Source organism: Oncorhynchus nerka, linkage group LG17, assembly GCF_034236695.1.
Source record: "Oncorhynchus nerka isolate Pitt River linkage group LG17, Oner_Uvic_2.0, whole genome shotgun sequence".
NCBI lineage: Eukaryota > Metazoa > Chordata > Actinopteri > Salmoniformes > Salmonidae > Oncorhynchus > Oncorhynchus nerka.
Genome location: NC_088412.1, coordinates 46,920,926 through 46,933,697, shown reverse-complemented (window position 1 = coordinate 46,933,697; position 12,772 = coordinate 46,920,926).

Here is a 12,772-nt window from a genome sequence, read left to right as displayed (position 1 = left end):
CCTCAGCTGCTAGCAGCCCAAGGGGAGAGACAGACAACCTGGACTCATTTAGAGGATGTAATGGTTCTATGGACCTCGCAGTCTTTAAAAAGACTTCTTAGGGATAGCCCCCTTTTTTTCAATTCTCAACTAAAATGACATTCCAAATCGAATTGCCTGTAGCGCAGGCCCTGAAGCAAGGACATGCATATTCTTGTTACCGTTTGAAAGGAAACACTTTTACGTTTGTGGAAATGTGAATTGAATGTATGAGAATATAAACAGATGGCAGCAGCGTTTCAGATGGATAACTTGAAGTATGAGCGAACTACAGGACATTTAGTGTGGAGTCACCCAGGTACATTTGGGCAAATCGTGAAGGAGACATTTGCATTCATATGACATTTTTCTGCAAGAATATCGTCAAATCTGTATACTTGGACTTTGATTTAGCTTTTACAGTATTAGTAGCCATATTATAAGTTCAACATTTGCAAAACAACTAGTTTTCATAACTTCAAGGCTGTGAATATTCTTATAATTTTTGTCCAAAAGGAAAAGGCAGGCTGTCGCACAAGGTTAGTCGTTACATTTTATGACATATACAGGGTTTCCGGATAGTCCCGTAAATCCCAGCTCATTGGCTATCTAGCTAACTTTTTTGACCCCGATTGGTGCTTATTTGACAAAGTTAGAGTCATTCAAGTGTTGACCGTCCGCGTCATTGGCTTGCCAAGAAGGCGTCACTCTCTGACCAAATATGGTGTCCTATACTATTTACTACACCCCTATTGATATAGTGAAGTCTGGTTACGTTCTAGGATCTCTGATATGGTGTCCTATAGGATATACTACACCCCTATTGATATAGTGAAGTCTGGTTACGTTCTAGGATCTCTGATATGGTGTCCTATAGGATATACTACACCCCTATTGATATAGTGAAGTCTGGTTACGTTCTAGGATCTCTGATATGGTGTCCTATAGGATATACTACACCCCTATTGATATAGTGAAGTCTGGTTATGTTCTAGGATCTCTGATATGGTGTCCTATAGGATATACTACACCCCAATTGATATAGTGAAGTCTGGTTACGTTCTAGGATCTCTGAGGAATACATACAAACATGATTTGACTGGTTGAAACAACGTTTAGGGTTAGATTTTCACAGATTCCTTTCTTTGCAAATTAAACAAGTGGAAATGCAAAATCGATCGGCATGGTATATGGACCTTTTTAGGATATGAATAAGGATTTTATCTAACAAAACGACACTTCATGTTAACTCTGGGACCCTTTGGATGATAAACCAGAACAAGATTTCAGAATGTAAGTACACATTTCACCTTCAGAGGTGAATTTATCAAACCTATCGCGGTGAAAAAAGTGTTTTGTTGTTAGGAGCTTTCCTCAAACAATAGCATGGCGTTTTTTTGCAGTAATAGCTACTGTAAATTGGACAGTACAGTTATATTAACAAGAATGTAAGCTTTCAGACGATATAAGACACTTATATGTACCGACATTTGTTGTTTCTCTAAAATCTGCGATCATGACACAAGGCGCAGCATGATTTACAACTGTCCCATTGACGGGACGCCGATCCCTAACTTAACTTATTCGTTCTCTCGTTCACACAGACACACAGACACACAGTGGCACAGTGACCTGAGTGGCGCAGTGGTCAAAGTGCACTGCATATGTGCTAGAGGTGTCACTACAGACCCTGGTTCGATTCCAGGCTGTATCACAACCGGCCGTGATTGGGAGTCCCATAGGGTGGTGCACAATTGGCCCGGTGTCGTCCGGGTTAGGCCGTCATTGTAAATAAGAATTTGTTTTTAACTGACTTGCCTAGTTTCATGAAAAAATGCATTATATCAGCATTTCTTTCTAGAGGTGAATAGTGACAGGTTTAGTTATTCATCGCATATCATCCAGCTGCTCTATTTTCTCCCTTTTACTGCCATAATGTTGTCAGTGTAGTGGAACACATTGCTAGCTATTATGCCATCATCTGCTCTTCCTAAAACACGCCTCAATGTGTGACATTATTACCAATGAGCCATAAGGAGCCTATTCAATGACCAAACATCCCCTTTGTTCCTTTATGGCCTCGACACAATCTCTCGGAGCGCCAAGGGTTCAAAAGGGCACGCCCTCTCGACACAGGAGACACAGTCTTTTTACTCCCCTGCTTAATCGAAACACTGTGTACTCGCGCGAACCACATCACAGTTATGCTCTGGGCAAATGAAAGTCAGCCTATTGATTGCATATCTGTCGTTAGAAGCCTTTAGATCGCACGCTCACACGTCCTCCTGCTATGTTCCGCTACGACCCCGGAGACACGTACCGCCTGTCACGCCATATATCAGTATTTTATAAAGCCATAGTTGTGCAGGTACCGCATTGTGTCCTTCTCGTGTGTCTTCGGGGGTGGCAACATTTTTTGGCCTTTGAGTTAGTCACTTTTCATGCCTTTTGTTGTCCAGAGCCTGTGGTATATAGTAGATATAATAGTAGAATAGAGGAATCCGGTAGGGCAGTGCTTAAACATAGATTTGTTGTCCAGCATTTGTCAAAGGTCAACAGTGAACAGGCCCTTCGGTGGTCATTAAGACTCAGTCATTGAACTTGTTCTATTCTCCTTCACAACCCCATGATTAGGAAACATCTATTACTGGACAGGAGAGCGATAGCACGCTGCAACACCGGCAAATTTCAAGAACAGGTCATTCATAACAGGCTAAAAGGTCACGTCAGGTGGCATGTTAGTATTTCACTTTAACTTTGATTAAAGATTTTTGGAAAAGATGGGAAAACGACTCAATAGCTGTGCGGCCCTCCCTCTCCACCGTGGCAGTCCACAGTTCCATATTTCCTGGAGAAATCGATAAGGTGGGAGCTGAAGAAGCTATTGCCGCTCTCTCTCTCTCTCTCTCTCTCTCTCTCTCTCTCTCTCTCTCTCTTTCTCTCTCTCAGGGCGCAACACTCCATTCATTTTCCTCCTTTCTTCTTCTCTTCATGAATCACAGGAGGAGAGAGGGAGCATACAGATACTGAGAGAGACAACTCTCCAATCTATTGTTGAAGCATCGGGCTGTGATCAGGTATTTCAATATATTTTGTTTGACCTTTTTCTTACTGCTTTTCCTTGACAGCAAACCAACAACAACAAAATTTCAATTGGGATTTTTGAGCAAGGATGCAAAAAGTTCTCTCAATCAGAAATATGAAAAAGTGCATGTATGGTAATGTATATAACAATATATAATATATATATAATATAATATATATATATAACAATAAAATATAATGGAGGATTCAAAATGAAACGCCTCATTATGATAACGAAGAAAAAGGAGTCCAGCTGCAGTTTTGTAATTGTCAGGTTGAATTTCTGACAGATAGGAAAAACCAGAGCAAGAGGGTTTATTTAATAATGAGGGTTTATTTAATAATGTTTGTGACTTTGATTTAAGGTTTGTTGTTTTGATTGTTTGCCTGTTTGTTATAATTTGACCATGTAGTTGAGTGTGCTAATTTAAATTAAGATGTATCCTAAGTATATTTCAATTTATGGCTCACTAAATTTGTTTGCAATATGCCTACATTTTCAGTCTCACGTTTGCCAATTGTTCTGCTTTATGACTCTAGACTTTATACTGTCATTTTTGAGAACGAAGTCTTATGTACGAGGCCTAATTTCATCAGTAGTGTTTTACAGTTTTGATGTTCTGCAACGTTATAGACACCGGTGTAATGTACAAAAACCAGGCGTCACAATTCACTTCAGCAGGTGTGACATATCTCACCACTCAGAATACTGGTGATATGGCTGTACTTAAGAGGTACTTAAAGGTCCTTAAGACCATCTGCCTGTCACACAGACATACACACACACACACACACACACACACACACACACACACACACACACACACACACACACACACACACACACACACACACACACACGTACATCCGTAAAAACAGAAAAACACACTCAACTCCACTCACACGTACAACATGGTTTGTATACACATATACACACACACATATGCCCCCCCCCCCCTCTCCCTCACTCACATATGCACCCCAACCCTCCCTTCCCTCAGGCTCCCAGGCAGTGAGGTGGTATATAACTAGGCCCTGCGCCCCTCTCCCTCAGCTGAGTGATTCAGTGCCAAGAGAGAACCGCTGACCGCCAAGGATGAATGTCAACTCCCACCAGGGGGATACAGGCCAATTTGTTAGAGGGCTGATTAACAGTAATATGAATGTAACTGTACGCACACTCAGGGGAGTTGGGCACAGGCCGCAATTACCCACCGCTGCAAGCCACCCCCGCAGGCCCGTAATGTGAAACAAATCTGTGGGAATATCGCCGGCCATCCGTCTTTATTTACACATGTGGTAATGAGGGCTCGTGTTCATCTGATGCTGTGGTTAGAGGGGAGGCCTGGTTCCAGCCTAGCCGCATGCTTATAGGCGGGCGGTGCACGCACACGCACGCGCACGTGCACGCACACACACGCACACGCACGCACACACACACACACACACACACACACACACACACACACACACACACACACACACACACACACACACACACACACACACACACACACACACACACAAACAGCTCTGCTTTAAACTACCAGGCTGCAGGGATAGGTAAAGATCAATGGTTCAGATAGATACCCACTGGCTCCTATTGATCTCACTGAGTTAGATGGATGATTTTCACAACTCACACTCCTGATACTCCCAAAACTCAATTACAACAAGAGGAGGGCTGGGTTTTACGACTAAGGAGAAAAGGAAAATACTGTTGAGAATATTACATTAAGGCTTTTCGCTTGACGTTAGTAGGCGTCGGTGTAGATACGAGGTTTTATTATTGTATGTATATCCTCGTACACACTGTGCAGTATACGACATGCACACTATGAATCTCTAAACGAACACACACACTCACCACTACTGTCTGTCCATCTAAATAATCCACGATGGGGTTGAGCGCCCCTTTGAATCAGCGTCACTAAAGCAGCTTTGGTGTGAGGCATGTCTCCATGTTCCTGCCATAGCTGTTAAACCATGCATCCCATCCCATCCACAGCTCAGTCTCCCTCTATGAGCCCAGCTAAATGAGATGTCCATGGGGATAATAGGAAGCCCCACTGGCTCTCTTCTGGCGCTCTGTGTGGCTCTTTTCATGCCAATTAGACTCTGCGACATAGTCACAGCAGCAGCTGCACAAAGGCTGGCTCTTCAGGATACATCCCCGTCTGATCAGGACCCTGGCCCCCAGCCTCTCAACATGCAGGTTGGGTCAGACAGGGGAAATGGGGATGGATACATGGGGAGTTAGGTCTGATCAGGACCCTGGCCCCCAGCCTCTCAACATGCAGGTTGGGTCAGACAGGGGAAATGGGGATGGATACATGGGGAGTTAGGTCTGATCAGGAGCCTGGCCCCCAGCCTCTCAACATGCAGGTTGGGTCAGACAGGGGAAATGGGGATGGAGACATGGGGAGTTAGGTCTGATAAGGACCCTGGCCCCCAGCCTCTCAACATGGATGTTGGGTCAGACAGGGGAAATGGGGATGGATACATGGGGAGTTAGGTCTGATCAGGACCCTGGCCCCCAGCCTCTCAACATGCAGGTTGGGTCAGACAGGGGAAATGGGGATGGATACATGGGGAGTTAGGTCTGATCAGGACCCTGGCCCCCAGCCTCTCAACATGCAGGTTGGGTCAGACAGGGGAAATGGGGATGGATACATGGGGAGTTAGGTCTGATCAGGACCCTGGCCCCCAGCCTCTCAACATGGAGGTTGGGTCAGACAGGGGAAATGGGGATGGATACATGGGGAGTTAGGTCTGATCAGGACCCTGGCCCCCAGCCTCTCAACATGCAGGTTGGGTCAGACAGGGGAAATGGGGATGGATACATGGGGAGTTAGGTCTGATCAGGACCCTGGCCCCCAGCCTCTCAACATGGAGGTTGGGTCAGACAGGGGAAATGGGGATGGATACATAGGGAGTTAGTATGTACCTGTATTTGTTTTTGAATTATGACCATTGTAGCTAACGAAAACAACTACTTACTGGCCCACATTTTTTGATATTTGTTTTATTTTATGAATTTGATTCTATGATCTAAACATAAATATCGACATGTATTTATATTCACACCAGAAACACAAAACAATATGATAATATTTTAAAAGGCAAAACAATGAGCAGGAGAGGTAAAAAAAAGGTTTATAGAACAAAAAATATAAAATGTATCATGATTTATAAGACTGAGAAACAAATATTTTGATTTAAAAACAAATATATATATGTACTGTATATAGCTCTGGAAAGAATTAAGAGACCTCTGCAAAATGATCAGTTTCTCAGTTTTTACTATTTATAGGTATGTGTTCGGGTAAAATGAAAATTGTTGTTTTATTCTATAAACTTCTGACAACATTTCTCCCAAATTCCAAATAAAAATATTGTCATTTAGAGCATTTATTTGTTGAAAATGACAACTGGACAAAATAACAAAAAAAAATGCAGTGCTGTCAGACCTCGAATAATGCAAAGAAAATCATTTTTCATTTTAAACAACACAAAACAAATGTTTTAACTTAGGAAGAGTTCAGAAATCTATATTTGGAGGAATAACCCTGCTTGCAATCACAGCTTTCATGCGCCTTGGCCTGCTCTCCACCAGTCTTTCACATTGATGTTGGGTGACTTTATCCCACTCCTGGCACAAGAATTCAAGCAGCTCGGCTTTGTTTGATGGCTTGTGAACATCCATCTTCCTCTTGTGGTATGGAGCATTGTCCTGCTGGCAAAAAAAATCCTCAGTTGGGGAACATTGTCAGAACAGAAGGAAGCAAGTTTTCTTCCAGGACAACCTTTGAACGTGGCTTGATTCATGCGTCCTACACAAAGACAAATCTGCCTGATTCCAGCCACGCTGAAGCACCCCCAGATTATCACCAATTCTCCACCAAATGTCACAATGGGTGCGAGACACTGTGGCTTGTAGGCCTCTCCAGGTCTCACACCCACTGTGAAATTTGGACCCAGAGTTACCTCTGCTGCAGAGGATAAGTTCATAAGAGTTACCAGCTTCAGAATTTGCAGCCCAAATAAATGCTTCACAGAGTTCAAGGAACAGACACATCTCAACATCAACTGTTCAGAGTAGACTGCGTGAATCAGGCCTTCATGGTCGAATTGCTGCAAAGAAACCATCACTAAAGGACACCAATAAGAAGAAGACAAGTGGAAATATGTTCTTTGGTCTGATGTGTCCAAATTTGCGATTTTTGGTTCCAACTGCAGTGTCTTTGTGAGGCGCAGAGTAGGTGAACGGATGATCTCTGCATGTGTGGTTCCCGTCGTGGAGCATGGAGGAGGATGTGTGATGGTGTGTGGGTGCTTTGCTGGTGACACTGTCAGTGATTTATTTAGAATTCAAGGCACACTTAACCAGCATGATGGCGACCACAGCATTCTGTAGCGATACACCATTCCATCTGGTTTGCGCTTAGTGGGACTATCATTTGATTTTCAACAGGACAATGACCCAACACACCTTCAGGCTGTGTAAGGGTTATTTGACCAAGAAGGAGAGTGATGGAGTGCTGCATTAGATAACCTGAACTCCACAATCACCTGACCTCAGCCCAATTGAGATGGGTGGCGCTCAATTGGCCCAGCACCTTCCGGGTTTGGCCGGGTTAGGCCGTCATTGTAAAAAATAATTTGTTCTTAAACCTCTTAGGGCTATGGCTTACTTTTTCGAACATTCTGTTAAAAATCGCGCAACATTTCAGCGTCCTGCTACTCATGCCAGGAATATGGTATATGCATATGATTAGTATGTGTGGATAGAAAACACTCTGACGTTTCTAAAACTGGTTAAATCACGGCTGTGACTATAACAGAACGTGTGTTTCGTCGAAAAGCCCAAGGAAAACTGATCACCAAAGAGTGGAAAAAATATCAATGCGCCACTTGCATGAAATGTCTATGGCACAGCAAAATAGATGGCTCCGAGATTACAAGTCCTACAGCTTCCATACGATATCGCCAGTCTTGGCAATTGCCTGGAGGTTGTTCCTTGGTCAAATGAAGAAGACACACCCCATACCATCCGGTGTACGACAGGATGTTTTGGAAGAGAGATTTACGACCATGATTTGAAGACGTGGAGCTATTGAATACACATCGCCCCGTGATCAATTTGATAGATTATTAACGTTTAGTTGGATTACAAAAGCATTTTGAAGTGTTTTGTGAAAGTTTATAGGCAACTTTTTTAATTAAAAAAAATGACGTTACGTTTTGAAACAGTGTTTTTTTCTGGATCACACAGTTTTCATAGATGGATATTTTGGGTATATATGGACCGATTTAATCGAAAAAAAGACCCAATAGTGATGTTTATGGGACATATAGGAGTGCCAACAAAGAAGCTCGTCAAAGGTAATGAATGTTTTATATTTTAGTTCTGCGTTTTGTGTAGCGCCGGCTACGCTAATTATTTTGTTTAGGTCCCCTTCAGGTATTTCGGGGTGTTGCATGCTATCAGATAATAGCTTCTCATGCTTTCGCCGAAAAGCATTTTAAAAATCTGACTTGTTGGCTAGATTCACAACGAGTGTAGCTTTAATTCAGTACCCTGCATGTGTATTACGCAGACGTCTCAGGGGACGCTAAGAGGTTTTAACTGACTTAGTTAAATAAAGATTAAATAAATCAAATAAAAAGATGATTTGGGATGAGTCGGACCGCAGAGTGAAGGAAAATCAGCCAACAAGTGCTCAGCATATATGGGAACTCCTTCAAGACTGTTGGAAACGCTTCTCAGGTGAAGCTGGTTGAGAGAATGCAAAGCGTGTGCAAAGGTATCATCAAGGCAAAGAGTGGCTACTTGGAAGAATCTAAAATCTAAAATATATTTTGATTTGCTTAACACTTTTTTGGTTACTGCATGATTCCATATTTCATAGTTTTGATGATTATTCTACCATGTAGAAAATAGTAAAAATAAAGAAAAACCCTTGAATGAGTAGGTATGTTCAAATGTATGACTGGTACAGTACTGTATATACATATATACATATATATAAAAGGAATAATAATACACTATATACAGTTGAAGTCAGATGTTTGCATACACCTTAGTGTATGCAAACGGACATTGGACATTGTCCATTTGGAAGACACAATTGCGACCAAGCTTTAAATTCCTGACTGATGTCTTGAGATGTTGCTTCAATATATACACATAATGTTCCTTCTGCATGTAGCCATCTATTTTGTGAAGTGCACCTGTCCCTCAGGCAGCAAAGCACCCCCACATCATGATGCTGCCACCCCTGTGCTTCACGGTTGGGATGGTGTTCTTCAGCTTGCAAGCGACCCCCTTTTTCCTCCAAACATAACGATGGTCATTATGGCCAAACAGTTCTATTTTTGTTTCATCAGACCAGAGGACATTTCTCCAAAAAGTACGATCTTTGTCCCCATGTGCAGTTGCAAACCGTAGTCTGGCTTTTTTTATGGCGGTTTTGGAGCAGTGGCTTCTTCCTTGCTGAGTGGCCTTTCAGGTTATGTCGGTACAGGATGCGTTATACTGTGGCTATAGATACTTTTGTGCCTGTTTCCTTCAGCATTTTTACAAGGTCCTTTGCTGTTGTTCTGGGATTGATTTGCACTTTTCGCACCAAAGTACGTTCATCTCTAGGCGGTATGACGGCTGTGTGGTCCCATGGTGTTTATACTTGCGTACTATTGTTTGTACAGATGAACGTGGTACCTTCAGGCATTTGGAAATTGCTCCCAAGGATGAACCAGACTTGTGGAGGTCTACAATTATTTTTCTGAGGTCTTGGCTGATTTCTTTTGATTTTCCCATGATGTCAAGCAAAGAGGCACTGAGTTGGAAGGTAAGCCTTGACACCTCCAATTGACTCAAATGATGTCAATTAGCCTATCAGAAGCTTCTAAAGCCATGACATCATTTTCTAATTTTCCAAGCTGTTTAAAGGCACTGTCAACTTAGTGTATGTAAATTTCTGACCCACTGGAATTGTGATACAGTAAATTATAAGTGAAATAATCTGTCAGTAAACAATTGTTGGAAGAATTACCTATCCAACTTAGAAAAACTATAGTTTGTTAACAAGAAATTTGAGGAGTGGTTGAAAAATGAGTTTTAATGACTCCAACCTAAGTGTATGTAAACTTCCGACTTCAACTGTACATGTATGTATATATATATATATATATATATATATATATATATATATAGATACTATTGAAAATATATTTACTTACTGTGAAACAACTGATATCATCATGTATACAGTATGCATTTCTGTGACCTTTATGTTCTCTATCATGAAGGTAGATTTTTACCCCTTCCTCCTCAGCAGACTCCCCTACTAGCCAGTCCTACCTGCCCTCCCCTCCACTACCCCTCTCCCTGCCCGCGGTGAGTGAGAACATTAACCCGGAAACAAAAGGTCATGTCTGGTCATGGCACTAATGAACTGTGACAGCAATACAGAGCATTCCCCGCCAACACAGACCGACACATAGAGCCCAGAATTGGATTAGTGATTAACCACCCTGTTGTCCCAGATTGAGTCAAACGGCCGTGGAGACTGGAGTAACAAAGCTGCACTGTCCCTGTCCAGTCCCAGCCTGCAGGTTGAGATCCCTGCTGGTGGAGGAGGTGGGAGAGGTGAGGAGGGGGGAGGAGGGAGGAGGATTAGAAGGGAGTCCCCAGGGCTCCTAGCAGTTGTCACGTCTGGAGGCCCCACTGTGCAGTGAAATGAGAAGGGTTCCGTGCACCTGAGCTAAGCCCAGGAGAAGCCTGGGGCGGTGGGGGAGCGTGGGTACGAGAGGAGCCTGGCTCCCCTGCTGTCCTCCATCTCTCCCCCGGCTACCCCATCCTCCATGCTCCTCTAACATATATCTCGCTGGGAGACAAGAGCGCCAGTGCGAATCAAACCCACCACCTATAAATTATCACTTTCATTCCCTCTTTAACCTCTCTCTCTCGTCCCTTTCTCCGTCCACCCTCCCCTCGTTCTATCCCTTCCTCCTCTCTTTCCTTCCCCTCCCTATACTTCCCCCCAACCTGTGGGTTCCCATTGCAATTTAAACTACCCTGTCAGAGGGGAAGTTGCAATGTGGCTAACTTGCCATTGTAACGGATAGCTTGTCAAATGCAGGAGGGTGGCAGAACTTCGTGGTCCTGACTACCTCCCGACCTACCGCCCTCCAGCCCACGGAGATGAGAGGAGAGAAAAGAGAGCGGGAGAGGAGAGAAGAGAAGAGGAGAGGGGTAGTGAGTGACTTTCAGCAGGATAATGAGCGTTTGAACGATGGCTGAAATGTTGCCGTCAACCTGCCCTTCTGCTCGGTGGTAATTAGGTCATTAGTAAAGTCCTAATTATGGGATCAAGGTGCAGGGAAACAATTAGCAGAAAGTATTGCCACATAAAACGGAAATGTACGTTCTGCCACAGCGTGTTTAATTCCTGGACGTCGTCCTTCCTAAATAACCACATAAAAATGACATTTCCCTTTTTCCCTTTCTGCCTTTTACCTCCTGAGTGAAAAAGTTCATTTTAATGGGCCGGCTATACAAACTGAATATGAATGAGGAATTAGAAATGTTGAAATGATACTGTGAAAATGATGTGTGTATTTCTGTTCCGAATCCATTATTATGTCATTCTGTATGTCTGTATGTAGAGTAAAGTTAGCCTTTATGCAGGGAAATCCTGGGTCTACACTGTGCAAATAGATGTATTGCTAAGTAGCCTCGTCAGCTCCGTAAGTGATAGCAATTAAATAGTGTTGTAGCACCCCCCCCCCCCCCCCCTGACACACCAACCGTGGTTGTGGTAGCATTTGGTTAAAGAGAGAGATGAAAGAAAACAAGAAAGTTACACACTTAACGATACACCCCAACCTAAACATAAAAAGAGATGAAGAAAGAGGCTGAAGGAGAGACAATTGAGCTTAACAGCCTGATTCTTAACTATTATTTATCCGTTATAGTGGGGAATGGAGGGAGCCGGGGCGCTGTGCTGTGCAGCGAGGAGTCGGGGCAGTAGAGGATTAGAGAAGATTTGTGGGCTTTACAAGGCCCTGTCCTCCCATCCGCATCGCCCGGGCTCCCAGGGGCTCCACAGCCAGCGCTGGCTCAGCTTGTCTGATCATTTATCCATAATTAGAAAATTAATATTTTAGATGGCGCTATGATGAACCCATTATGGTGATGGGTCCCGATATCAATTATAACTTCAATTTCAATTTCACTTACAGCCGGCCGTCCTCCCGCAGCAAATGGCTCCGGGTGGCTCGTAGCGGGCTGGTGTGATAGTGATGGGGTCTGTACTACTGGAGCATGACGAATACAGATCACTGCACATTAGGATGAGCAATTATTTGAACATGTATAAAAACTATTTACAAGCAATGTAATTGACCGGGGTCAGGGGGAGATGCGGAAAAATGGACAGGTTGACACATCCCGCCCCCCCCTACCAACAGAAAGGATTTATTCATTTCTGCGGCTATAATTGAATTTTTGAAAGGGTTCCTCGTTAAAAGCTCATTGTAGGGGCTCATCTTTAAGGATGACCTTCCATAATTCTACCGCCAGAGGTACCCCCCCTCTCCAACTCCCTCCGATCCCCACCCAACCGACACACAGATCGCCTCCACTAAGGGGGGATGACGAGACAAA